Below are 25,476 nucleotides of genomic sequence, written 5' to 3'. Positions count from 1 at the left end.
ATAGATAAAACAGAAAGTTAATTTTCTACAAGTTTACAAGTTGAAATTTCTCTACATATTACATTTTTACAATCAGTTTTCAATCAAATTTATTTAATTATATATATAAAAAAAAGTGTCTACAGTAGTACACTGACACCAGGGGCCCTTTCATACACATGGCGGAATGACCAAATCACCATGTGGGTCATAGAAATAGGACGTGTGTATGGTTAGAACTCATTCTTTGACCACACTTTTTTTTTGTTGTTCATTTATTTGTTTGCTGAATATTAAAACTGAATCCAGAAATAGTTGTGAAACAAATCTTTGCGCTTAACAAACAAAATTAAATATGTAGGCTTATGGATCTCTCCAGTGGTGTGAGTGTCCTCCATTGCCTCATCCACGAAAGTAAAGGAGTAAAGAGTAAAAATAAAGTGAAAGTAAAGAGACCAAATAGAGGAGGCTCGTTCTTTATCATTATCCTTGTTTAACTGTTTTATTGCTAGTGAAGTATTCAGTTTTTCCACTTACAAAGTTCACCATGTAAATAGCAAATGTGCCATAGCATGACACAACTGACTCTTAAAGAGAATGGAAATTGAGACTGATTGGTTTAATGCACATTATTCTCAAAACACACCCATAACTTATTAAAAGAATAAGCACAACCCTGTTAGACCATGCGCTGTACTTATTTTTCCGTCCTTAAAATAGCAAAAGTGGATTTGGACACGTCTTTAATGCTTTTGTGCCCTTTTTGTGCTTTAATGCTTTTTAGACTTTGTCCCTAGATCACTAAAATAGAGCCCCTATATGTCAATGCAACCAAAAATCATTAACTATTCTGCTAGCTACTAGAATCACTTCTTTATAATGCAAAACACTGAGCTGATTCAAAAATTCCAATTAAATTATTTTAAATGGTGCAGAAGTAAAATATAAATACAAGAAATTCAGCGCAAAGTTAGCCAAAAAACACACACACACACACAAAAAAAAAAACATCCTGTCAGCAGCTCATCCCTCTGCTATTAAAAAGCCTAGATAAGAAAACCTAACAAAGGGTTGTGACATTCACTTCAAAGCAATTGTTCCATGGTAATATACAAGTATTTTTTCCTCCCCATTTCCCACCGAGTTAACGTTTGACTGGTTGAAAAGTCAAACAGATTCTCAATGACCTCGTTGCAGATTTAGACCACAAACTGCGCTGATGCCTGGCTTTGATACGTCCCATGCTGAGAGATTTTCCCCATCCCCTCCGAGTATCCGTCCTGACAGCAGTACATAAAAGTTGAATAAGCGCTTTGATAAAACCAGGAGATGTCACTAAATCTAAGAATCCGTCCTTAGGGGAGTACAAAGGGAGTAAAACAGCGAGATTAAATAGTCTTGTGGGAGGAGAAGAGAGTATAAACAGCTCTTAAATCTACTGACTAAGGAATATATTTCCCCTCGGATTCATATCTCACGGCCCTAGTTATGGAGGGTCAGTCGGTGTTTTGAAACGCTAAATATAGAGTGTCATTTTAGGAGACTCATTCAGCGTGTGTCAATTCTGTCAAAAGCCCATTTCACTGCTTCCAATTACACACAGGTGTGATTATAAACACATGCCTCTTCAAACCCAATCACCATGTTAACCCTTGAACCCTAGAGTGTTGTAGAGCTCTCTGGTAAAGGGCCATCCTCTTCATCCAATAATCCACTGAATAACACTTTCCATGGCAGTCTTTTCTAGCCAATTAACCGAGCGTTAAGCCCGCCGAGTGTGTTAACATACCTGCTAAAGGAGTGCTATTATTGATCCACGGTGCTTGTTGGACGTTTCCTCCTATTGTATCCTAAATGACAGCCGCGTCCCGCTCCTGCCTTCCATCGACACCAATAGCAGAATGTTCCGATCCGCCATGGTCTCTGTCAGCGAGCTGCAAATAATTAACCAATGAGAATCACTTTAGCCATTGATTGGTTGTAAGAGAGGTTAATGCTGAGGTGACTTCCTAGGATCTCTTTTACTGACTTATTAAACAAGTAAACAGCTGGTAATTAATAGAAAGGTGGTGGTGTTAAAGAGCTAACGGGGAAAAACATGAGTCCGCAGATTAGAAAGCTATTAACAGGCAAGGTTCTTTTTGACAATGCTAAAAAAAGGAAGGAAGCAGAGCCATTCACACACCCAATGTTAACACTGTAATGTTAATAATAAAATGTTAAATCAGTTCTAAGTCAACATCACGAAGGAAGGTAAATCCTATAAGCTACTGTTTAACTAAAATAAATATTTCACACTTATTTATTTCATTAAAGCGTTAATTTGCAAGGCTAAAGACTAAAGAACACTGCTCAATTGGCACTGCTAGCATTGACTACGTTTACATGGACATCAGTAATCTAATTATTTGCCTTAATCTGAACAAGACACTATTAAGGCATTGCTTTTTGAATGTTTCTTTCATGATACCATTTTACATGTTATAGTTTGATTAAAGTCATTATGTAACCATTCAATGAGCATGTTTACATAGAGATCAATAATGCGATTTTAATACAATTATGACTATACTTTGATCAAAAGTCCACTGTGTAAACAGTGCATCAGTGCATCATTGAAGTACAGTACAGACATGTAAACACCTTACTGAAACTATTACCATTGTGTAGGATTTTCGCCGCATTTTGCGACAGTTTTGTCCAGGCCCGGATTGGCTTATGGGGAGTACTGGGAGAATTCCCTGTGGGCGGGTTCGTTTTCATTCCCGGTATCCCTACCTACCTGCATTCCCAGGAGTCGTTTGTTCGTTCGTTTTTTCTTTCTCTTTCTTTCTTTCTTTTTTTCTTTCTATTCATTATCTTACCGCAGCTCCACTTATTTTATTTATTTTCTTGCTGCCCCATGAGCAGAATGCTGCCTGCAGGTTATTGATGACGTAAGTAAAGTTTATTTATAAACTAATTCTGAGAGGATCATGTACTAATGATTGACACGCCTGGCCCTGAGTTAAGCTAATGTACGAACCACCAATCGGACGATTCCTAACTCAGTATAAATAACCAAGCATCTTACCTTTAGTCATCTTTGTCTTGAAGAATCCCCCCTTCCACCCCCTATCCTCCTCTTTTTCCTCTATAGGGCAGCACGGCGGCCCAGTGGCTAGCACTGTGGCCTTACAGCAAGAATGCCTCTGGTTCGGGTCTCTCTTTCCCCGGATCCACCGGTTTCCTCCCACAGTCCAAAACATTTGATAAATGAACTAAACTAAATCAGCACCAGAGTCAAATTCCACCAGCAACACACCCTCAAAGTAATCATTAAGCAGCAGGAGCGGGGGTGGGGGTTGTTTCTCGAGATCTACCTGTGCTTAAACTCCCCTTTCGCCCTGCAAACAGGAGGGAGCCCTGGGCTCAAGGATATCATTAGCTCAGATCTCTCTCCCCGGACAGCATGCTAAACTAGCTTATTACCAATCATCAGCTAAGTGTGAACTTAGTGTGCACCTTACACATCAGCAAAATTGTTTGTTAATACACTCTCAGAAAAAAAGGTACAAAATTGTACCTTTTAGGGTACAAATGGCCCGTCACTGGGGTGGTACCCGAAAGGGTACAATTTTGTACCTCTGTTTAGAGGTACCTCTGTACCTTTATGGCCCATTTGAGTACAAAATTGTACCCTAAGGATTAATTCGGGACCTTTAAAAAGTACAATTATATATTTTGTTCCCTTTAGGAACAAAATTGTACCCTCATTGTACCTTTTTTTCTGAGAGTGTAGGCAAGAGATGAAAAATCACGCAAAGGTGGCGCTGAAAAGGTCAGAAGTAAAAAAAAAAAAATTTGAGTATATTTTTCAATAAATTCAGCGGCAGCAAGAGTACAACAACACACATAAAGACGATGAAACGGCCGGTAAGTTAACGTTAAGCTAGTTAGGAGCACTGCAAAACAACGATGTTCCATTATGTATCGAACGTTTACTTGTACTCTAGCTCTTCAGCAGCAGCAGCCTCCTGTCCAGTTTGCTGCTAACAGTGAAGACCCTGTAACAACACCAAGCACATGTCATGAGCCCAACACTCTAGAATGGGCATGCAGGATTGTCATTGAGTGAATACAAGAGTTACATATTATTGAGTAAAACTGTGTATTTATCCGTTTAGTCTCTTATTTTTCCGACATGCATAACTGACGCGCCGCAAGCTGAGAGAATGTATATCTATTTCTGCTCCACTTCAGCAAGAAACGATTCTCTTCACGTTCGTTTGAACTTTAACATTACAATCATGACAGCGTTGGCACTTTGATAACAAAACTACATTTTCAAAGACTGAAGATCAAACTTGAGGCACCCAAGCAGCGGTATCCAGCTGTTTCGCGTCTCCCCTTATGCTGTCGTTACCTAGCAACAGCTGTCACTGTGATGATGCAAACATACCGAGGTTTAGAAGCAAAAACCGATATGCAAATTACCATCATAATTTTTTTTTTTACCCCCAGGCAACTATATGCTTATATCTTCCTTATGTGAATGCATAGTGCACTGTTAGTATACTCTTTTGTATCTAAACTGTTGTGAGATAGGGCAACATGGTGGCTCAGTGGTTAGCACTGTCGCCTCACAGCAAGAAGGTTGCAAGTTTGAGCCTCGGCTGGGCCAGTTGGCATTTCTGTGGAGTTTGCATGTTATCCCCGTGTTGGTGTGGGTTTTCTCCAGGTGCTTCAGTTTCCCCCACAGTAGGCATACACTATAGGTGAATTGAATGAACGGAATAAAAATTGAGTGTATGGGTGTTTCCCAGTACTAACTTGCAGCTGGAAGGGCATCTGTTGCGTAAAACATATGCTGGATAAGTTGGCGTTTCATTCCGCTGTGCTGACCCCTGATTAACAAAAGGACTGAATGTTGTGAGATAAACATTTTTTTTTTCATATGTGCACTAAAAACAAAAGCATCAACACTGTAGGGACAGGGTCAGAAAGGTCAACCGAACTCAGGTGTAAGCCAGGAACTGTAAACTCCAATAAGACAAAACTATTTGAAAGAGTTCAGCCTTGAGAGTGAAATAAGTCTTTTTATATCAATAAAAAATCCTTAAATTGTTCATTATTAGTTACATTGGTAATTTAGAACATTCTAACATTCAAAGCTGGAAATATTATAACTAAAAAAAGCATTAAGGTCCTCTCTCTTAGGTGTAATTTGCTTTCAAAGTATTTTTACAGTGCAGTTTTAGCGATTTTCATGTTTAAAAGTGCTTTTCCTTCGCAGTGCATTTTGAAAACAGCCTCATGGCGAAAGCAATAGGTGACCTATTATTTAAAAGCGGAATTTATGTTACATCTTCAAAGCTTGTGTAAAAAAAAAAAAAAACAGCATACATTAATGCTTTTAATTTATAGTGGGTTATTTATTAAGCATCTGTACTGTATATGACATGAGCCTGCTACTTAGAAGATTCTGCATAGGCTTGTAGGCTTAAAAAATAAATAAATAAACAATATCCAACATAATAATAATAATAATAATAATAATAATAATAATAATAATAATAATAATAATAATAATAATAATCATCATCATCATTAATATTATTATTAAAGTAAATAAATTTATAATAAATCGCCTCATTATTCATTAATTTATATGCTTTATATATGATATTAGAATAGTGTTAGCCTTTGCAAGTGATTTTATGTTTTAGAATAGAATATGTAATGTCCAACTTCTCAATAATATTAGTAAAGCAAGCACAGGTCCTACACTGAAAAAAATTATTTAAAGATGATTTCTTGGATTTACTATTTTTTTTTTTTTTTTAACGTAAGGGGTTGTAAACAATTTATTCGGGCTGAATTTAAACAAACAAATTAAGTTGAACATTATAAAATGTAATTTGTTTGTTTTAATTCAACACAAATAAATTGTTTGCAACAGTTCCGCATGCAACACTTTTTTCAGTGTCTATGTGCCATTTACATATATTTCAATTAATATGGAAAACTAGTGCATGTTTTAAACAAAACTAATATTGGATTTTATTTTAAATGCGTGTGCGTGTAGAACAATATATTTGCACAAAGAAATGACAGGGTTCTTGTCTAAAGAAGTAGTTACTCCACTCAGTTTAGAGCATCATTATGGGCATTTTACGTTATAACTAACATGGTTCAAGCGATGGATCTGCGACAGAGAAACTACAGGTTTTGGGAAACCCTCGTTACTTCAACTTTATTTTCCCAAACGATGCATCTTACTATGATAGTTCAGCCGCAAGTTATGTCGTTGTTTGGGAAACGCACCCCAGAGGCGTTGCAAATATTGTTCTGAGTCAACAGACTTTCAATAAAAGAATTAAATATACTTGCCTATTTATGCTCTTTTGTTATACAAAATGCCACCTATTGTAACAGAACACTGCCTATTCTAACTTCAACAAATAAATAAAAAACACTCATTCCATTAACCAACCACCACATCTTTGCACCACGTTTTCTGACTTGAGTCAACTCAATCCTTTCCTAACCCAAGTGACTCACGCAGACTCCACACTCCAAGTCATTCTCTGAAAAGGTTTTAACCAGCCTGATGCTATTTTTCCCCCCTCAGAATGTATGTAATTATCCCTCATTTTCGACATGAGAATATGTGATGTGAATAGATGTGGAGTGTGCCGTCTTTCCCGGGTGTTATACGCACGCACAAAAGAAAAGCCCTTGCTTCACAAACATCAAAGAATAAGAAAGCTAAAAGCTGCAATCAGTTTTTGAGTGAGGGATATTGTACTCCGTGCTTAAGAAAGCGGTTGAGGAGGAAGTCGGTGGAAAAGTCACTGTGACAGCCTGGAGATTAATGACGTGTTTACAACAGAGACACTCAAAAAACTAGTCTCTTAAACATCAATAAAAGGATCATAGAGTTTAAAAGTCATGCGGTGATGTTCATCGTAACATGTATGGCAGGTATTTTCATTGCTGTAGCTGCACTTATATGTTATATAGGTTTTTCCTGCTATTGATGTCAATGGATACAGAATACCAACAGTCTTCTTTTGTGTGTGTGTGTGTGTGTGTGTGTGTGTGTGTGTGTGTGTGTGTGTGTGTGTGTGTGTGTGTTTGTGTGTTCAATAGAAAAAAAAATGATATGTTTAGAACTATTGGATATGTAAAATTACATATTTGAGTGAACTATTGCTGTAATACTGTATACGGCTGCCAAAAATGAGGAAGACATGGTGGTAACTTTCTTTTACTGCAGTATCTAGTATTATATTAAAACAAGGTCATCAGATAACTTTAAAAAACTTCAGTGTATGCAAAGAGTGCAGTTACTTCTGCATACTAATAATAGAAATACAGAATTTTACAATATCTATAATTAACTAAAGAAATAAAACAGTTTTTATACTGTGTTATTTTTTTTCTAGAGAATCTAGCCACATTACTGTAAAGAATACTGTAATCTCATACACACACACACACACACACACGCACGCACGCACGCACACACACAGAAAAGGCACATTTGTTTTGCTTGAACATTCGCATGCTTTGCAGAAAAATAAGTACTGATCACACAGTTTTCACATCAAAATGTTCCAAATCTTGACGTTACACATTTCGCATGTGAATCTAATATGAGATCATATGTGTTTTATCTGAAAAAATAATTTAAATTACATATAATTAGTTTTTTTTTTTTTACTGGGATGCTTTAAACTGGTGTGTATGCTCAGCTATACACCTTTTACAGTTTACCCAAAATTAAAATGTACTCCCAATTTACTCTCCCTCAAGTACTACAGGTCCAAACATATAGGGCCAAACATAGTCTCAGTTTATTCATAACAATTTGCAGTCGTTTAATGTTATTATTAGTAGTAGTAGTAGTATTTATTATATGCATATTCATATTTGTTTTATTAAAAACAAGCTTGGATTTGTCAGGTTTTAGACCATATGGGGCACAGCATGTGTATTTGGATATACCTCAGTTTTTTTGACCACACTTCGTTATTATTGTTCATTTATTCAATTAATGGAAATTAGAACTGAATTTAGAAATAGTTGACACAAATCTTTGTGCTTAACAAACAAAAATAATGATTTATAGGCTAATGGATGTCCGTGCGTACAATACGTTTCCCTATCCACAAGAGTGAAAGTGAAAGTAAAGAATGAGAAGCTTCATCTCTAATTCTCGCCTGTAGATGCTCTGTTTAACTGTTTTCTTTCTAGTGAAGCATTCAGTTTTTCCACCTACAAAGTCCACAATGTAAATAGCAAATGCACTATGGCGCGACGCAACTGACTCTTAAAGGGAATGGGAGATGAGACTCTGATTGATTTATTTTCAAAACACACCTATAACTCATTAGGAGAATAAGCTTAACCCTGTTAGACCATGCGCCACGGTGCAAACCAGATTTTTCCATCCTTAAAATAGCAAAAGTGGATTCTGACATGCCCTAATGCTTTTGCGCCCTGCACTTTGGACTTTGCGCATGGATCATCAAAATCGAGCCCATTGTTTCTTAATTTTGTTGAACAGGTGGTTCATTCCGCTGTGGCGACCCAATATTATTAAAGAGACTAAGCCGAAAAGAAAATGAATGAATGAAGAATTCTGATGAACACAAAAGAAGATATTTCAAAGAACGCTGAAAACCATTAACCATTGCAATTCATATAGGAAAACAAATACTATGGAAGTCAATGGTTATGGGCGTCCATATTTCTTCTTTTGTGTTTAACAAAAGAAATAATGTCAAGTGAAGGTGAGTAAATGATGACAGAATATTCAGTTTTGGGTAAACTATCCTTTTAAATACTCAGAAATTATAGACTTTCATTCGTTATGGTTAAATGTTTGTGTCTGCACACAATACAACGAGGGAAATAAGTGTTGAACACATCACCATTTTTCTCAGAAACTTATTTCTAAAGGTGCTGTTGACTTGAAAATGTTGCCCGATATAACAGGGAAGAAATCCATATATGCAGAGAAAACAAATCTAATTTAATTGAACAAATCTAACATATTGAACACATGAAAATAGGGAGGTGTGGAAATGCAGCGAAAAACCAGACAGCAGCTGAAATCTCTCAGTAGTTCTTCAGCAACCTTCTGCATTACATTTACATTAGCAGGTTGATGAAGATTAATCCAGGATGGACATTTCAGCAAGCCAATGATCCAAAACACAGCCAAGGAAACTCTCAAATTCTTTCAGAGAAAGAAAATAAAGCTGTAGAATGGCCCAGCCAATCACCTGACTTAAATCCAATAGAAAATAAAATAGAGCTCAGATTTGAGTCTGTGAAAAAAAACCCCCACCTGAGCAGTGCAAGTGACTTAATTCTCCATTTGAGAGGCAACTTTAAGCTGCCATTATTAAAAATAGCCTTTATAAAAAAAAGTATTAAACACAATTCAGTTGTTCAGTATAATTGTCATTTTATTGTTATACATATAACAATTTTTATTTTATTTTATTTATTTTGTTTTATTTTTATGTTTGTATTGTTTTCTTTTCTTCTTCCAAAATCTGGTTCAATTCCATGTCAACCGCTCATTTAGAAATATTATTCTCAGGAAATATCATTCAATACTTGTTTTCTCTGCTGTATATCATTGCAGAACCAACATGTGTGCCTCTCTTTTTATTATTCTGAATATCATTACTATAACATTTAAGTTAGCATTAAGACATTCCAACTAGTTTTTGTTCAGCACTCACCACAGGCATGCGAATGGTCTCAGCATGACACAAGCGTAAACACGGTGTAAATAAGGATGTGGAGTGCAGTCAGTTTCCTTGATTATAATAGCAAGAGAGCATAACTCTGTGACCTCCCTGAAGTGATACCGCTCCAGCCATTGTAATGAGAGTGCTCCTTTGCTGGCTTTCTAGTTACAACAAATTCACAATTTGAATAAAAGTTTTGTTTTTCCATTTTGCTAAGAGGACCTTCAGCCACTTACGAATGGTAAAGTTTCAAGACAGGAGTTTCAAGCACATTTAAATGAGGCGCAAATAGGCTTGTGCCTGTGTGTTTTAAGCACACAGTAAAATACAAAGCATTCTCCATTTGATGGTGTACTGAAAATCAAGCACTCAGTATGTGCACACTACAATAATATGCCTATTATGTGCATGTTTCACAATATAAATGCAATATAAATGTGTTTGTACTTGTTTAAACTGCAGATAAATCTTTCAAAGATCAAACTAAGTAAATGAAAACAGAATTCATTTATTCATTCATTTTCTTTTGTCTTAGTACCTTATTTATCAGGTGTCGCCTCAGTGGAATGAACCACCAACTATTCTAGCATATGTTTTACACAGAGGATGCCCTTCTGGCTGCAACCCAGTACTGGGAAACGCCCATACATGCTCACATTCACTTACAAACAGTATTTTACTGTGAAAGTACTGCAATTATTACCCAGTAATTTACTGTGAATTTAATGGTCAAATGTTCACAGTGCAGGTCATGATGCATTTATTTATGTCAAGTTGTCATAAAGGCATCTCAATGTCAGCTTTGCATTTAAAATGACATAAACATCTGTCATAAGCATGCCAAAAAATCTCATTCATATTCATGCGTGTCATATTCATGCATCGATTATAAAGGTGTCTCATGAACCTCCTTCAAGTAAAGTGTCACCAAATAAAATCTGCTCACATTTAGCACGGCACAAGCCTCAGATTTAATGCAATCCAGGGGTCGCCTGTTGAGTAGCTTGACTTTAAGGCTTTGATCTGTGTGCTGTGCGCTGAACGAGCTGCATCCTCATGTCTCTCTCTCACACACTCACACACATAAAGTTAAAGTGATCTACGCTCAGCCTTCGCCATCACTCCTGGTTGATGATGAATTTTGGCTATTACACTCAGAATCATTATTAGGTTTACTCGTACGCCGTAACCATAAAGCTCTAAGAGGAGAAGTGAAATAAGCCTGGTAAAATAAATATCACCTCCTCGGCTGAGGACAGAGAAGTATTGTAGGAGGGATACAAAAGCTAGTGAGTATAGAGCAAGTTAATTTATATCGCCATAAAGCTCCACTCCAGCGCAATTCAGCTGCCATTACAATAAACACAAAGGCAGCCTGGTGTAATGGATGTAGCATTTTTTCATGTTGCATCAGGGAGAAGAGTAATGAAGAGATGTCTGAGCACCACCTTTATTTCTCCATGAGAGAGCAGTCAGAGCGGCTTCTAACTAACAAATCCCCTTTATACTTTGAAGAACCTTTTACTATGCAAAACACACTGTCAGCTCCCGAAGGGGAAAAGAAAATCACAAACAAGATCTCTGGAATATCTCAATTGTTTCTCTTGACTTTAATTTAAGTCTCCTGCTCTTCTCTGAGTTTTTTTCTTGGAAAATGATCCCAGTAACCTCTTCTTAAATTTATAACTCCAACATGTTATTACACATCAACAAAAGTCTCTTCTAAATGAACTTTAGGGGAAACAAAGCTTTCATTAAGTTTAAACAAAAAGCTGAAAAGAGGAATGGAGAGTACAACTCTTCACCTTTGCTCAGAAATATCACACTGTAGAACTTAAAGTCTGCTACGCTGAAAAGTTGCATTTGCTGTTTGTTCAAACTACTTATTTAAAATGAACTGAAACCACACAATGCTTCAGGTTTTTGGGGGGACAACTTAACTGTTTTATGTTTAATCCACTTAATTTTTTTAAAACTAATAGGTTAACTTAATTTTTTAATGTTGTCCCAACACAAAAAACAACCTCCCGCTTTCCCTTGTGAATCAAATACGGAAGTAACTGAAACTGCAAAACATTGAAATTCCACTAGTCCTGGCTCCATAAGGAGCGAATTTCTATTGACTTTACTGTTAAAATGGCCAATTTTACAACAGAAAAAAAGGTGTTTACAGCCTGGTACAAAGAATGATTTTGGTTCATATAGCTAATATTACCCTCCATGACAACTGTGAGGGGGGTGATTTTTATTTTTTATAACTCATCCGTTTCCTTTATATTAGGTTTTATAAATCTGCTACAATAAAAAAGTTGCATTTGCATTTGTTCAAACTACTTATTTAAAATGAGCTGAAACCACACAATGCTTTAGGTTTTTGGTGGGACAACTTAATTGTTTTATGTTCAATCCACTTAATTTTTTTTAAAACTAATAGGTTAACTTAATTATTTCATGTTGTCCCAACACAAACACAAAAACACAACCTCCCGCTTTCCCATTGTGAAGCAAATACAGAAGTAGCTGAAACTGCAAAACATTGAAATTCCGCTAGTCCTGGCTCCATAAGGAGCAAATTTCTATTGAGCACACAGCTAAAATGGCCAATTTTACAGCAGAAAAAAAGTGTTTATAGCCTGGTACATAGAATGATTTTGGTTCATATAGCTAATATTACCCTCCATGACAACCGTGAGGGGGTGATTTTTTTTTTATAACTCATCCATTTCCTTTATATAGGTTTTATAAATCTGCTACACTGAAAAAGTTGCATTTGCTGTTCGTTCAAACTTCTTATTTAAAATGAGCTGAAATCGTTGTCGTGAAAGCAGGAGATTGATCCACACTCATCCCAACCAATTTTAAACTTTTCACTGTTGCTCCCACTCCTAAACACTTAAAATCAGGGGAGTTACAGTAAAAATTGGGGGCTCGTCCGAGATTTGTACCCGGGACCTCTGGGTTATTATCCCTCCGAATTATTTATTTTCTTCCTTTTTCAAATATTTCCCAAAGTATGTTTAACAGAGCAAAGAATTTTTCACAGTATTTCCTATAAATATTTTTCTTCTGGAGAAAGTCTTATTTGTTTTATTTTGGCTAGATTAAAAGCATTTTTTAAAACCATTTTAAGGTCATTAGTATTAGCCCCCTTTAAATGACTGTTACAAACCACTGTTAAACAATAACTTGCTTACTACCTCTAATTAACCTAATTCAAACTATTATAAAACTATTACGTTCAGAAATGTGTTAGGGGGCAACTAAATGAACAGAACTAAATGCAAATTCTGTTCATTTTCAGGGTTGCTGAAGTTTCTGCTTATTCTAAAATTGCTGTTTAAAGCCGCCATCAATAATAAAAATAAATGTTCCGCTTTGAACTGCACTCAAACAAAATAAAAAAAAAAAATAAATAAAAAATATATATAATAAAAAACCTTGATAATCCCACAATTACAATGGCCCCTATGCTCCTGAACATAACAGAAAACTGCATTAATTCTCTTGAGTTCTGAAAGAGCAACAGCTGAGCAGTAACATTTGCTGAATATCTCTGGAATTTATAGATACAGAGTTCAGAAGGTGTACATTTAGAAACCATTTTCTAATGTCAAGAAATTGGGAAGCTTTGAGCTCATCACAGTAAAACAGTTTGGCAGCGTTCACCGAAAGATCCATCAAGGTGAGACTAAGGGTCACTAATGCAGTCAGGCCTTGACGTTGCCTGGCAACACCGGCCAAAAAGTTAACTCGTGTTTCAATAACTTTAGGCTTTGGTCATCACACTGCAGTATAACAGATGCCACATGCAGCAGCTGTAAGGATCAGGAAGGTGATGTTGAGGGAAGCACACAAAACTTTTCCATGCCAATCAAAAAGACAAGATCTACCGTGTGTGTATGTGTGTGTGTGTGTGTGTGTGTGTGTGTGTGTGTGTGTGCAAGCAGATCCGGTGGAGTCGTTTGTTTCAGCTGTTCTTCTTCACTAACAAGCAGGTGCATGCATCCCATTGGAGGTACAGCAATTTACTTATGGAAGTCAGGTAGACAACTGTCAGCAAAACAATTTCCCAAATACACTTTTCATCTGTCTGTGGAGGAGACACCACACTGTGCTCAGAGGAACAGGTGAAAGGAACGCCTCGGGCTGTGCTGTGTTCATGTCCATTTAGATACAATCTGCTCATCTTTCTCTCTCACACACACTCTTTAAAAAGAGTGACAGAAATGAGAGGTGAAGACACATGAGTGATTTGTCCATAATTGCTTCTGGTAAGTTGACAATCTTTACTTTACAAGTAATGGTCAATGTGTGCTGGCTTTCTGATAATAGCATCACAGATTAGATGTAGACTTAAATAAAAATGCTCAGCTCCACACAATCGATTTGTGCTGGGGAAAACATGAATTAAGTTAACTTATTCGTTTTTGCCAATTTAAGTGGATTGAACCTGAAAAAATTACAACCCAGGCTACATGTTGATACGTACCCCTGTGTGCATTTCTGAAGAGCGTCAAATATGTCCCAGGAGGTATGTTTTTTTTTTTTTTTTGCTGTTTTTGTTTTCGCTAATCCACCAGAGGCTGCTGTGTATGCTTTTTCAGATCTCAAATTTCTCTCGCGAATGCCATTTACACCTGCTGTTCTCACGTAAATCCACCAGAGGCCGCAGTCAACTGACTGACAACCTGCCATAAACCTAACCGATAGTGTTTTCAAAAGCACCAATTGACCCAATCTCCCTCTTCCCTAAACCCAACCGACAGAGTTTTCAAAAGCAATCCAGAAACAGAAAAGCCCTCATAGCAACTTGATTTTTAAGACATCTTCAGAGTGTACCATGTTCTCACCTTTTTATTTACTTGTTTGTTTTATTATTTGTCTTTGTTTTACTTGCTTTTTGGAACTGTTCTTCGCTGGACTCAGTCATCGCTGGTCACGATCAACTTCTCTCTGCGTCTTGTGTTTTTCTGCTCATTTTAAATAAGTAGCTTGAACAAACAACAAACGTCATTAAGTGTAATATAACAAGATTGACACGATCAGGTAAGGAGGAGATGAGGGGCTTTATTATAATGATCTAGGCGCAAAAGCATTAAGGGTGTGTTCGAATCCACTTTTGCCATTTTAAGGATGGAGAAATAGGGTCTGCACCCCGGCGCATGGTCTTAAAGGGCTGTGCTTATTCTCTTAATGAGTTATGGGTGTGTTTTGAGCATAACTTGCATTACACCAATCGGAGTCTCATCTCCCATTTCCTTTAAGAGTCAGTTGCATCAAGCCATAGGGCATTTGCTATTTACATGGCAAAGTTTGTAAGTGGAAAAACTGAACGCTTCACTAGTGAGAAAACAGTTAAACAGACCATCTGCAGCGTAAGGATAAAGAATGAGCCTCCTCCATTCGGCCTCTTTACTTTCTCTTTACTTTTACTCTTTACTCCTTTACTTTCGCGGATAAGGAAACAGTGGAAACTTACTCCACTGAAGACATCCATTAGCCTACATATTTAATTTTGCTGGCTAAGTGTAAAGATTTTTTTCCAAACTATTTCTAAATTCAGCTCTAATTTCAAGCAAACAAATAAATGAACAATAATAATAAAGTGTGGTCAAAAAACACGTCCTATTCCAAATTTTAACTTGTTTTTTTATTAAAACAAATATAAATGTGTATATAATAACATATACCGCTAATAATAAGAACATTAAACAAAAGCAAGTTGTCATGAATAAACTGAAAAAAGCAGAATCCTGACAAATCCTTTAAGAGTCATCAATATTAGCTTGCTTGCAGCATAAACTTTTAATTACTCAAACAACATCATTTAGCTATTGGGCTAAAAAACGCTTTCATTTTTACACTTTATGGACAGGGAAATCTGATGATAAACTACTAAGCAATAAAGTGTCAGTTAATAGCTGTACATATAAATATTAGGTAAAAAATATGGGCGAAGTAATACAAATTGTGTCTGTCTAAAATTAATAAGTGCTGATTCTTTCACTGACATCACTTATAAAACAAAGAGGAATACATAATAACTCTGCTTATGAATTCTTAGTTTATTTGCTGCCGAGAGCCTCAAGCTAAACTGTAATATTGAATTTAGAGTTTTACAAGGCTTGCAACTCTGTAGGAGCGCATTAAATTGGGAGTTAGTGTGTACAAGGAACTGATAAACATGTAATCGCACGTTTTATAATAGTATTCATTCATCAGAAAATGAAAAAAAAAAAGGCTCACACTGAAAATAATTTTTTTGTTGTTAAATGAGTGTCTGATATTGAATGACTAAAATTTTACATTAAATGCATTTTTTGTCTTTCATCAACATGACATCAACACTTTGAATGGCTGAAAATGGCTGGAAACATTTGGTAATTGGGTTTTAAAGAGCAAGTATTTGATATAGATACTGTATTATGTCATATATATACCAATCACAGACTACAGAACCATATTTGTATGCAACCCAGAGTCATTGAAAATATGTGCCCAGGGATACATTTGTTGAGAACCAAGAGAAATGTACCCTGGACTATGTTTTTTTTTGCTGTTTTTGTTTTCACAAATCCACTAGATGCCACCATGTACATTTTTGACAATCGAAAATACATTTCTTGACTTGAAACCCATCATCACAGTCAACTCCTCTCTGCTTCATAAGTCTGCTGACCTACATGGCGAGCTGGGCAAACTGTTAACAGCAGAAAGGCATTCCACACGGAGGTAATCGGTCAGCTGGTAGCACAAAACAAAACAGAAGAAACAGCCTTGTAGCATTCCTTTTTAAAGTCGAATTGTAGCCATACGTAGCTCTGGAAGCATAATTTGCGCTCCCCAGAAATGTATACAGGAGTATATCTTTACAATGAACTTGTGTTAGAATTCTAAGTCCATAACGCCCATCCTTGGTTAGAATATTGGGCAAAGTCAATGTCTGTTGCTTCCTATTGCTTAGCTACTAGAAATGTGTACCGTAAATGACGCTCAAATGCTGCAAAGTAATTGGAGGTTGAATTTTTGCCACTTTCTTTTTATAAGCAAGCCTTCTGACAGTGAAACTACTATGTAATCACAATTCTGCAGTTTCAACAAGTGATCATCCATCATCACTGCCAGGAGCACCAAGCACTGAAAGACACTTTCCTAATCCATTATGGGGATATATGGTTATGTTGAAGGAAATTGCCATTAAAATGTTTAGACAGTGATGAACTGGGCCGCCACTCTGTGTACTGTTCAAAAACAGCCTCTTTTGAAGTCACAAACATCACCCGGGAGGTAAAAAAAAAGGGACATCAAGCCCCTAATCAAGAGTGAAATCATTTCATCACATACATCCAAAAAAGTTCATTTCCCCCAAAAAGTTCAATGGGAAGGTCATTTGTTACAGAGCCACATGTCATAAGAAGAGCCCACGAGTAGCCAGGCTGTCCTGTAGAACGAAAAAGCGAGCGGTGACGAATGAAGTGATTTTTCTCGACATCGCATCAAGATCAAGGTCTGGGAGGGAGAAGAAGTAATCAGCCCTGCCTTTCACCACCACCAGCAGAGCCCAGTCCAGACAGCCCCGTGATCAAAGCTGTCTAACTTTCCTCCGAGCGTGGAGGCCAAACTCGCAAGCAGATCTTTTACTTGACAAGCGTCTTGATAAATATCTCGAATGCCAGTTTGCCACGTTAGAGATTGAGCTATTGGGTGGACCAATAGGTCAAAGCCGGTTATGAGCTGAACCATGTTGCTCCATTTGTCTTGTTAACTAGAGCCTGACACTGTTTTTTTTTTTACCCCCCTCCCCAACTCCGTCTCCTCCGTTCTTGGCCTCTGTTTCATAGACGCGCATCAAAGAAGACCATCAGACGGGAGCTACATCAGACGGAGGCAGCATCACACTTCTTTAAAGGCTTCATAATGACTTTTTAATGATAGGATTTGAAAGAGAATGCCATGTGTTTGTAGTAAAAATCCATTTTAGCAGCGAAGGGGGAAAAAAAACAACAACAACAAACTGTTCTTTATTCTCGTAAGGACGGAGGAAGATATTTACTTCAATTTATAACTTATCTTTTTTAATAAACTGTTCCTCAAACACTGTGCAAAATATTAGCTTGCTGCATGGTTTTATTTTATGAAAATAGTTTATCCAGAAACACACATGGCCACACTATGTCCACACAAAAATAAATTAAATTAATAGCTTGATAATTGAATAATATAATATAATATTAATAATAACATATCACTCACTGGTCAATTTATTTGGTAAATCTGTCCAACTGCTTGTTAATGCCAATTTCTAATCAGACAATCATATGGCAGCAACTCGATGCATTTATGCATGTAGACATGGTCAAAACGATTTGCTGCATTTCAAACTGAGCATCAGAATGGGGAAGAAAGTTTAATTAACTTTGAATGTGGCATGGTAGTTAGTGCCAGACGGGCTGGTCAGAGTATTTCAGAAACTGCTGTTCTACTCGGATTTTCTTGCACAACCAGCTCTAGGGTTTACAGAGAATTATCTGAAAAAGGTCAGAGGTCAGAGGAGAATGGGTAGACTGGTTTGAGCTGATAGAAAGGCAACAGCAACTTAATTAACCCCTCATTACAATCGAGGTATGCAGAAGAGCATCTCTGAACACACAACACGTCCAACCTTGAGGGGGATAAGCTACAGCAGCAGAAAACCACACCAGGTGCCACTTCCATCAGCAAAGAACAGGAAACTAAAGCTACAATTTGCACAGGCTCACCAAAATTGGACAGTAGAAGATTGGAAAAATGTTGCCTGGTCTGATGGAGTCTCGATTTCTGCTGCAACGTTGGGATGCTAGGGTCAGAATTTGTCAATAACATTAAAGCATGGCTCCATCCTGCCTTGTATCAACGGTTCAGGCTGCTGGTGGTGGTGTAATGGTGTGAGGGATATATTTTTGGCACACTTTGGGTCCATTAGTACCAATTGAGCATCGTGAAACACCACAGCCTACCTGAGTATTGTTGCTGACCATGTCCATCCCTTTATGACCACAGTATACCCATCTTCCTATGGCTACTTCCAGCAGGATAGCGCTTAATATCATAAAGCGCAAATGATCTCAGGGGTTTCGTGAACATGACATTGAGTTCACTGTACTCAAATGGCCTCCACAGTCAGCAGATCCCAAAGGTGCTCCACTGTATCGGGATGTGGTGAAATGGGAGATTGGCATTGTGGATGTGCAGCCGACAAATCTGCAGCAACTGCATGATGCTATCATGTCAATATGGACAAAAGCTCTGAGGAATATTTCCAGTACCTTGTTGAATCTATGCCACAAAGGATTAGGTCAGCTCTGAAGGCAAAAGGGGGTCCAACCCGGTACTTGTAAGGTGTACCTAATAAAGTGGCCAGTGAACATTGTAATATACATATTTTGATAAATAACATGGAAAAATATCAGATTTTCAATGTATGATTTAACTCAACTATTTTACTTGAGTGCAATTATTTTTTGTAATTTGTTTTTCTTTTAATAACAGAAAACTTAATTTCAAAGCTGTTTACTTTTGTTATTTCAACTAATATTTAAGTTTGTTTGATGATCTGAAACATTAAAGTGTGACAAACATGGGAAAAATAGAAATCAGTAAGGGGGCAAACAATTTTGCACACTAGTGTTTATAAATTTATAAAAAATGTGTATATTAATCATACAAAATAAGTGAGTGTGATATGACAGAAAAACACTCATTTCAAAAGTGTGTGCATGGGTGTTTCCCAATGTTGGGTTGCACACACTGTGTAAAACATTTGCTGGATAAGTTGGCGGTTCTAAACTAAAAAGAAAATGAATGAAGGAATGAATGAATGAATGAATGAATGAATGAACATTCTCAATTCAATAAACTGCAGCATTATTTTCTCTTTTTGTTTAAGAAGGAATAAACTAAACGTAAGTGAAAAGATGTTTCATTGTTTGGATACATTTGTATTCACAAAACTATATTTCCTGAAATATTTTTAGTGTTATCATAATCAAAATGAAGCTTTACCGTTCTACCACTTTAATGTAAAGTGTATTTCAGTGTCCACTTCTGCATGACAAACGGCGTGAACAAAAGGCAGACGATTACGCATTCACTTTGTTTGTTTTCTGTTTTATGCCTGAATGCAACTATACTGTTAAAGGATTTCAAGTGTTGAGAAAAGCTCAAGGTCAAAGATTTCAAACTGCACACACAGGCTTAATGAACATCATTTCTCCCCTGACTGAACTCTGTCCACTAGAGGGAGAAAACACAATACCAGCTTCTCAGTCCACCAACGCTTAGCACATATTCGCTGCAGACATTCAGATTTTGTTTGTCCAAATATTATCCCCAATCTCCAGAATCCTAAGTAAATGTAACATAATCTGTTATTCCTGTTCTTTTAAACTGATTGACACTGACACATGACATTGCATTTTCACTATGATACAAGACAAAATGTAATATAATTGGTAGATAATCATTTAAAATGCAATAAATGTCTTCCATTAGTAAATGTCTTTCCTTCGGCTTAGTCTATATTTCAGAGGTCACCACAGTGGAATAAATCATCAACTATTCCATTTTGTTTTACACAACGGATGCCCTTCCAGCTGCAACCCAGTACTGGGAAACAGTCATGCACACTCATTCACACACATTTATACACTATGGCCAATTTAGCTCATTCAATTCACCTACAGTACATGTTTTTGGCCTGTGGGGGAAACTGGAACACCCACGCCAACACAGGGAGAACATGCAAACTCCGCACAGAAATATCAGTTGGAGATTCGAACCAGTGACCATTTTGTTGTGAGGCAACAGTGCTAACCACTGAGCCACCATCCTGCCCTCCATGGAGCTCTTGTTTTCTTTATATTTTCTGCTTTGATTGAGCCAAATCCCAAAACTGTCCTATGGCGTGACTGTCTCAAGCATATTTCAATCAAGTACGACTCTTATAATTACAAAAATAAATTCATTAAGTAATTCATAAATACCTCATGCATAAGGTTATTTTAGTAAATGGCTTTTTTCCATGCACATTTTAAAAAAGCATAGGAACTTGATACATTTCTTCACTGCTTATTTAAGTGAATGGCATTTTTTTCCATGCATATTTCGTAAAAACATAGGTATTGATACATTTTGTCACTGGAATACATGTCCTTTCAGCCTGATCTCATGAGGGAATGTAACTGTTTTAGGTTTTGTCCGTTTAGTGGCTAATGCATCTGAATTCTACAAGTTCAGTCAAACGAAAACATACGATTTTTAAACCCAACCGTCATTGGGGGATGAGTAATTTGTACGAATGAGAGCATACAAATTTATGCGAATTAGCCACTAAACAAAAAAAGTTACAAATTGCCATAAGATAGTGTTTGGTCTGACAATATATGTTAATTTTAATTCGACTGAAAACTGTAATTATTGTAGGTCTCTCGATTCAAGATTGTGCGACTGAAGCCCTTGATATGCATCTGTTAAGTTTTTTTGTCTCAGAATTTTTCACATATTTAACTTTTTTTGGAACTGCTATAAAATTAAGTTTTGTTGTCCTTTGGTGTGACATCCCCGTTTATTAAAATGTCCAATAAGTCATGGTGAAAAAAAAATGTTATTCATATTTTCATATAAAATAAACAGCACTAAATATGATGATAATAAATTTCCAACAAAGAAGATAAATCACTCTGGCACTATTTACATATTATCAAGAGTTGTTTTTCCTCAGGCAATGCAGTGGAGCAGTAGGTAGTGCTGTCGCCTCACAGCAAGAAGGTCGCTGGTTCGAGCCTCGGATGGGTCAGTTGGCGTTTCTGTGAGGAGTTTGCATGTTCTCCCTGCGTTCACGTGGGTTTCCTTTGGGTGCTCTGGTTTCCCCCATAGACATGTGGTTTAGGTGAATTGGGTAGGCTAAATTGTCCGTAGCGTATGTGTGGATGTTTCTCAGAGATGGGTTGTGGCTGAAAGGGCATCCGCTGCATAAAAACATGCTGTATAAGTTGGTGGTTCATTCCGTTGTGGCGACCCCGGGTTAAAAAAGGGACTAAGCCGAAAAAAAGAAAATAAATGAATGATTCAACGTTTTCCTTCATTTTTGCTATGTCACACCAAGGCATAGTCCAGTATAAGATTCTGATGATAGATTAACCTTGGATAAAAACATCACGGTTTCACCGTGTTGTGATTACTGTTCCAAAAATATTATTTTTAAATATCTGGGTTAAAAACTAAAACTTTTTTCCTATTTGAACATAATACATTTTATTTTGAGAAACATTTCAAATATTTTGGTGCAGTAAACACGTCAGGCTCAATAATAAAAATTAAATCTGCGTTTTAAAATAAATGAAGACAGCATGATTTTTTACAATTTTAAAAAACATTTTGAATATGTTTTCTGTTGAGACACTGTTGTCCTAAAAAAAAAAAAAGTAAAAAGTAAACAAAAAATCTTACACATCACGATATAGCAGAAATTTTAACAGTTTTAAAAACTTGACTTTTCCAAACCATGGGATATCCCTTGAAAACGGTTATCGTCCCATGCCTAGTCACACCTACTGTACCTGTAAAAAGTCAAGGTTCCACACAATTCCCAGCAAACACACAACGTCATTAATCAATATTATTGGGTTAGATTTAGATCAGCAGCATCTAAGGACAATGTTATTTTGATGTCCAAAAAGCAACGTGAAATGACGTTTATATTTTGTCTATTTTAAGTTGAGATGGAAAGTGAACAAAATCCAACGCCGATCCTAAACCAACATCATTCATTCTTTATTTCTTGTCAGCTTAGTCCCTTTATTAATCCGGGGTCGCCACAGCGGAATGAACCGCCAACTTATCCAGCATATTTTTACACACATTTTTATGCCCTTCCAGCCGCAACCCATCTCTGGGAAACATCCACACACACACTCATACACTACGGACAATTTAGCCTACCCAATTCACCTGTACCGCATGTCTTTGTACTGTGGGGGAAACCGGAGCACCCAGAGGAAACCCACGCGAACGCAGGGAGAACATGCAAACTTCACACAGAAATGAAAATTGAGCCAACGATCGAACTAGCGACCCAGCGACCTTCTTGCTGTGAGGCGACAGCACTACCTACTGCGCCACTGCTTCGCTCCCAACCAATATCATATTAATGTCAAATACTGACATTTATTCATCAAGTATGGCAACCAAAATCCAACGTCTGATAGACGTCATAGTGGTATAAGGTGTAACATCATTAAAAATTGATATTTGGTTGTTTTCAGGATGTGTTGTAAAGTGACCAAAATGTAACCTCTATCAAATGTTGGACATTGACGTCAACCCAATTTTCCTTTCAAACTAAATGCAACATCTCATGACATTGTGGTACAACGTCAATCTGACATGTTGACACCTGTGCCTGCTGTGTTCATTCATCTTGCCCCAACACAAATTGCACAAGTTAACTAAGCAAATTTCAGTGATTTGAACATAAAACAAGCAAGTTATCCCCCTAAAAACCTTAAGAATGTTGTTGTTTCAACTCATTTTAAATAAGTAATTTGAACAAGCAGCAAAAGTCATTTTTTGAGTGTAGCTTTAATAACTACCCGCATGTCACAAATATGACTTGTTGTCTTTGTACTCATTTTGTGTGTATGCTTTTATTAGTGTACATATTGTTATTTCTGTTGTATTACTTTGTCAATTTAAGCTTGAAACAGAATACCACTGATGGAGGCTCTATTTGAGCCTCTGACACCCTGTGAAATCACTTATGAATACACAGGCCTCTGCTACAACACACATGCTCATGATGGGGGGCTATTTTTATTCTTAACTCGCCAAATTTTTTATTTCAAGGATTTTTTTTTTCTTGAAAGCTAAAAGAGAAGGAGGATTAGCCATCCATGAAAGTGTTACAATCATGAAACGCCACTTTCACATGGCTGTCGTCCAACCATGCATAAATCATGTCCCAATTTTTGAGCATGTGTCTGATTGACAGTGAAGATGAGAGTGAAAACGACAGAAAGAGAAACCACGTTAGCTCTCTCTTAAAGTGAAAAATAGAATAAAAAAATGGCTTTGATTCAGGTAAACCTTTCTAATGAAAAGATAAGCACTTATTTGACATTGCGCAGTCACAGTCTTAACGTTTTGTGAGTAAAATTGTGCTTTGAACCATGTGCTAGCGCTTCCATCCAATAACTGCTATATAGAAGGATGTGAAATGTAAAACTTCAACCACTTTTGAAGCACAAAAGAGATGATAATATGTTTCAATCACAACATTTTTCATCGGGAAACTAATTAGCTGCACTTACCGGAATGAAAGTAATATAAAAAGTGTCAGGTAAGACGTTCGCCAACAGAGTAACTGCCTGCTTCTGACACTCTTTCTCTTCATTGATCCACTGGGATTTCCTGCACAGCTAGCATAAGAGTTTGATGGCTAAATAACATAAACATTGGCTCTGGGCCAGAAATTAGAAACTGTATCCCAAGACACATCGTTTTTGAAGGCAAAACTAAAGGTGAAAGACAACTTGAATGATGACTGGAGACTACAAAGGCAGCTTACTGAGTCACTGCTAATTTCAAATGTGCTTAGCATGTTGCTATTCCACACCTTACAGCACCTTAAAGGGACAGTTCACCAAAAAAAGAAAGGTCTGTCATCATTTACTCATCTTCCACTTTTGTTTGAGTTTCTTTTTTGTGTTGAAGTCTCAAAGGAAGATATTTTGAAGAATGTTGGAAAAAACAGCTATTGACTGACTTTAAAAAAAGATATGTATATTCTTGAATGTCGATGTCTGCTTCCCCCCAATATTATTCAGGATATCCTGCTTTGTGTAAAACAGCAGTAAAAAGTTCATACATGTTTAGAATCACTTAAGGATGAGGAAATGGCGAGGAAAGGTAGTTTTCTGAACTATACCTTTAAGTTACAGTGTTGTTTTGGTTATTTTGGTTTTTGTTTTCTGTGTAGTGATTAGTCAACAATATTTGCTGTATTTATTTTCTTTCACAAAAAAAAAAAAAAAATGTCCATGGGTACAGAAAAAAATAAGAGGGTATTTTGATTATAACACTGTTGATTACAATTTGAGTAACCTAAGTTGCACTATAAACACAAATAATGTGGTCAAAATATGATTAGTTGGTTTAATTAGTAATACAACAATGTTTAATTTCTGTAAGGGTTAAACAAATATTTTTCTAGTTTTATCCAAAACACATGGAAAACAAAATCTGGCAAGGTTTTAATTACATTAATTGTAATGTTCCTATGAGCCTGTGTTATTTATGACTATTTATTACATATTACTGGAAGAAAATACATCCAGATCTTTAGCTCTACCATACCCATGAATCACCAGAAATTATGTAATCAATTATGCATTTTCAGTTCAGATGTACTGATACAAGCAAAAAGATTAATTACTAATAATAATAATAATAATAATAATAATAATAATAATAATAATAATAATAATAATAATAAGAAGAAGAAGAAGAAGAAGAAGAAGAAGAAGAATAGTTCAATGCAATGTTCTATCCCAGCTAACAATTTTAGGTTCTAAAAACACTCTCTTTACGTTCCCTTTATTTTTTTTTATGTTCTTAGAAAGAGTAGATTAATGTTTTTTTTTTTCGTTCTAATAAAATTGCTCATACAATTTCAGTTTTCTCTTATACTATTGTTCTTAGAAGTTTATAT

The 25,476-nt window shown here is 36.5% G+C and overlaps 1 long non-coding RNA gene across 2 annotated transcripts in view; it reads right to left on the bottom strand.

The window, feature by feature from the left end:
- LOC141386170 (uncharacterized) overlaps positions 1–24,403 on the bottom strand; it is a 197,656-nt gene extending 173,253 nt beyond the window's left edge. Inside the window, exons 1-2 of one of the 2 annotated variants that reach the window (XR_015493146.1) lie at positions 24,077–24,403; positions 1,769–1,913 (exon numbers count right to left, since the gene is read on the bottom strand). This is a non-coding gene — a long non-coding RNA (uncharacterized LOC141386170). The remainder of the gene's footprint in view (positions 1–1,768; positions 1,914–24,076) is intronic. The other variant, XR_015493147.1, reaches the window with a different exon arrangement.
- Between the last annotated feature and the right edge of the window lie 1,073 nt (positions 24,404–25,476).

The sequence above is a fragment of the Danio rerio genome, chromosome 6 (genome assembly GCF_052040795.2).
Source record: "Danio rerio strain M-AB ecotype USA chromosome 6, GRCz13ab, whole genome shotgun sequence".
Taxonomy (NCBI): Eukaryota; Metazoa; Chordata; class Actinopteri; order Cypriniformes; family Danionidae; genus Danio; species Danio rerio.
The sequence above is the reverse complement of the archived record's forward strand: the minus strand, read 5'-3'. Positions and strand labels throughout refer to the sequence as shown.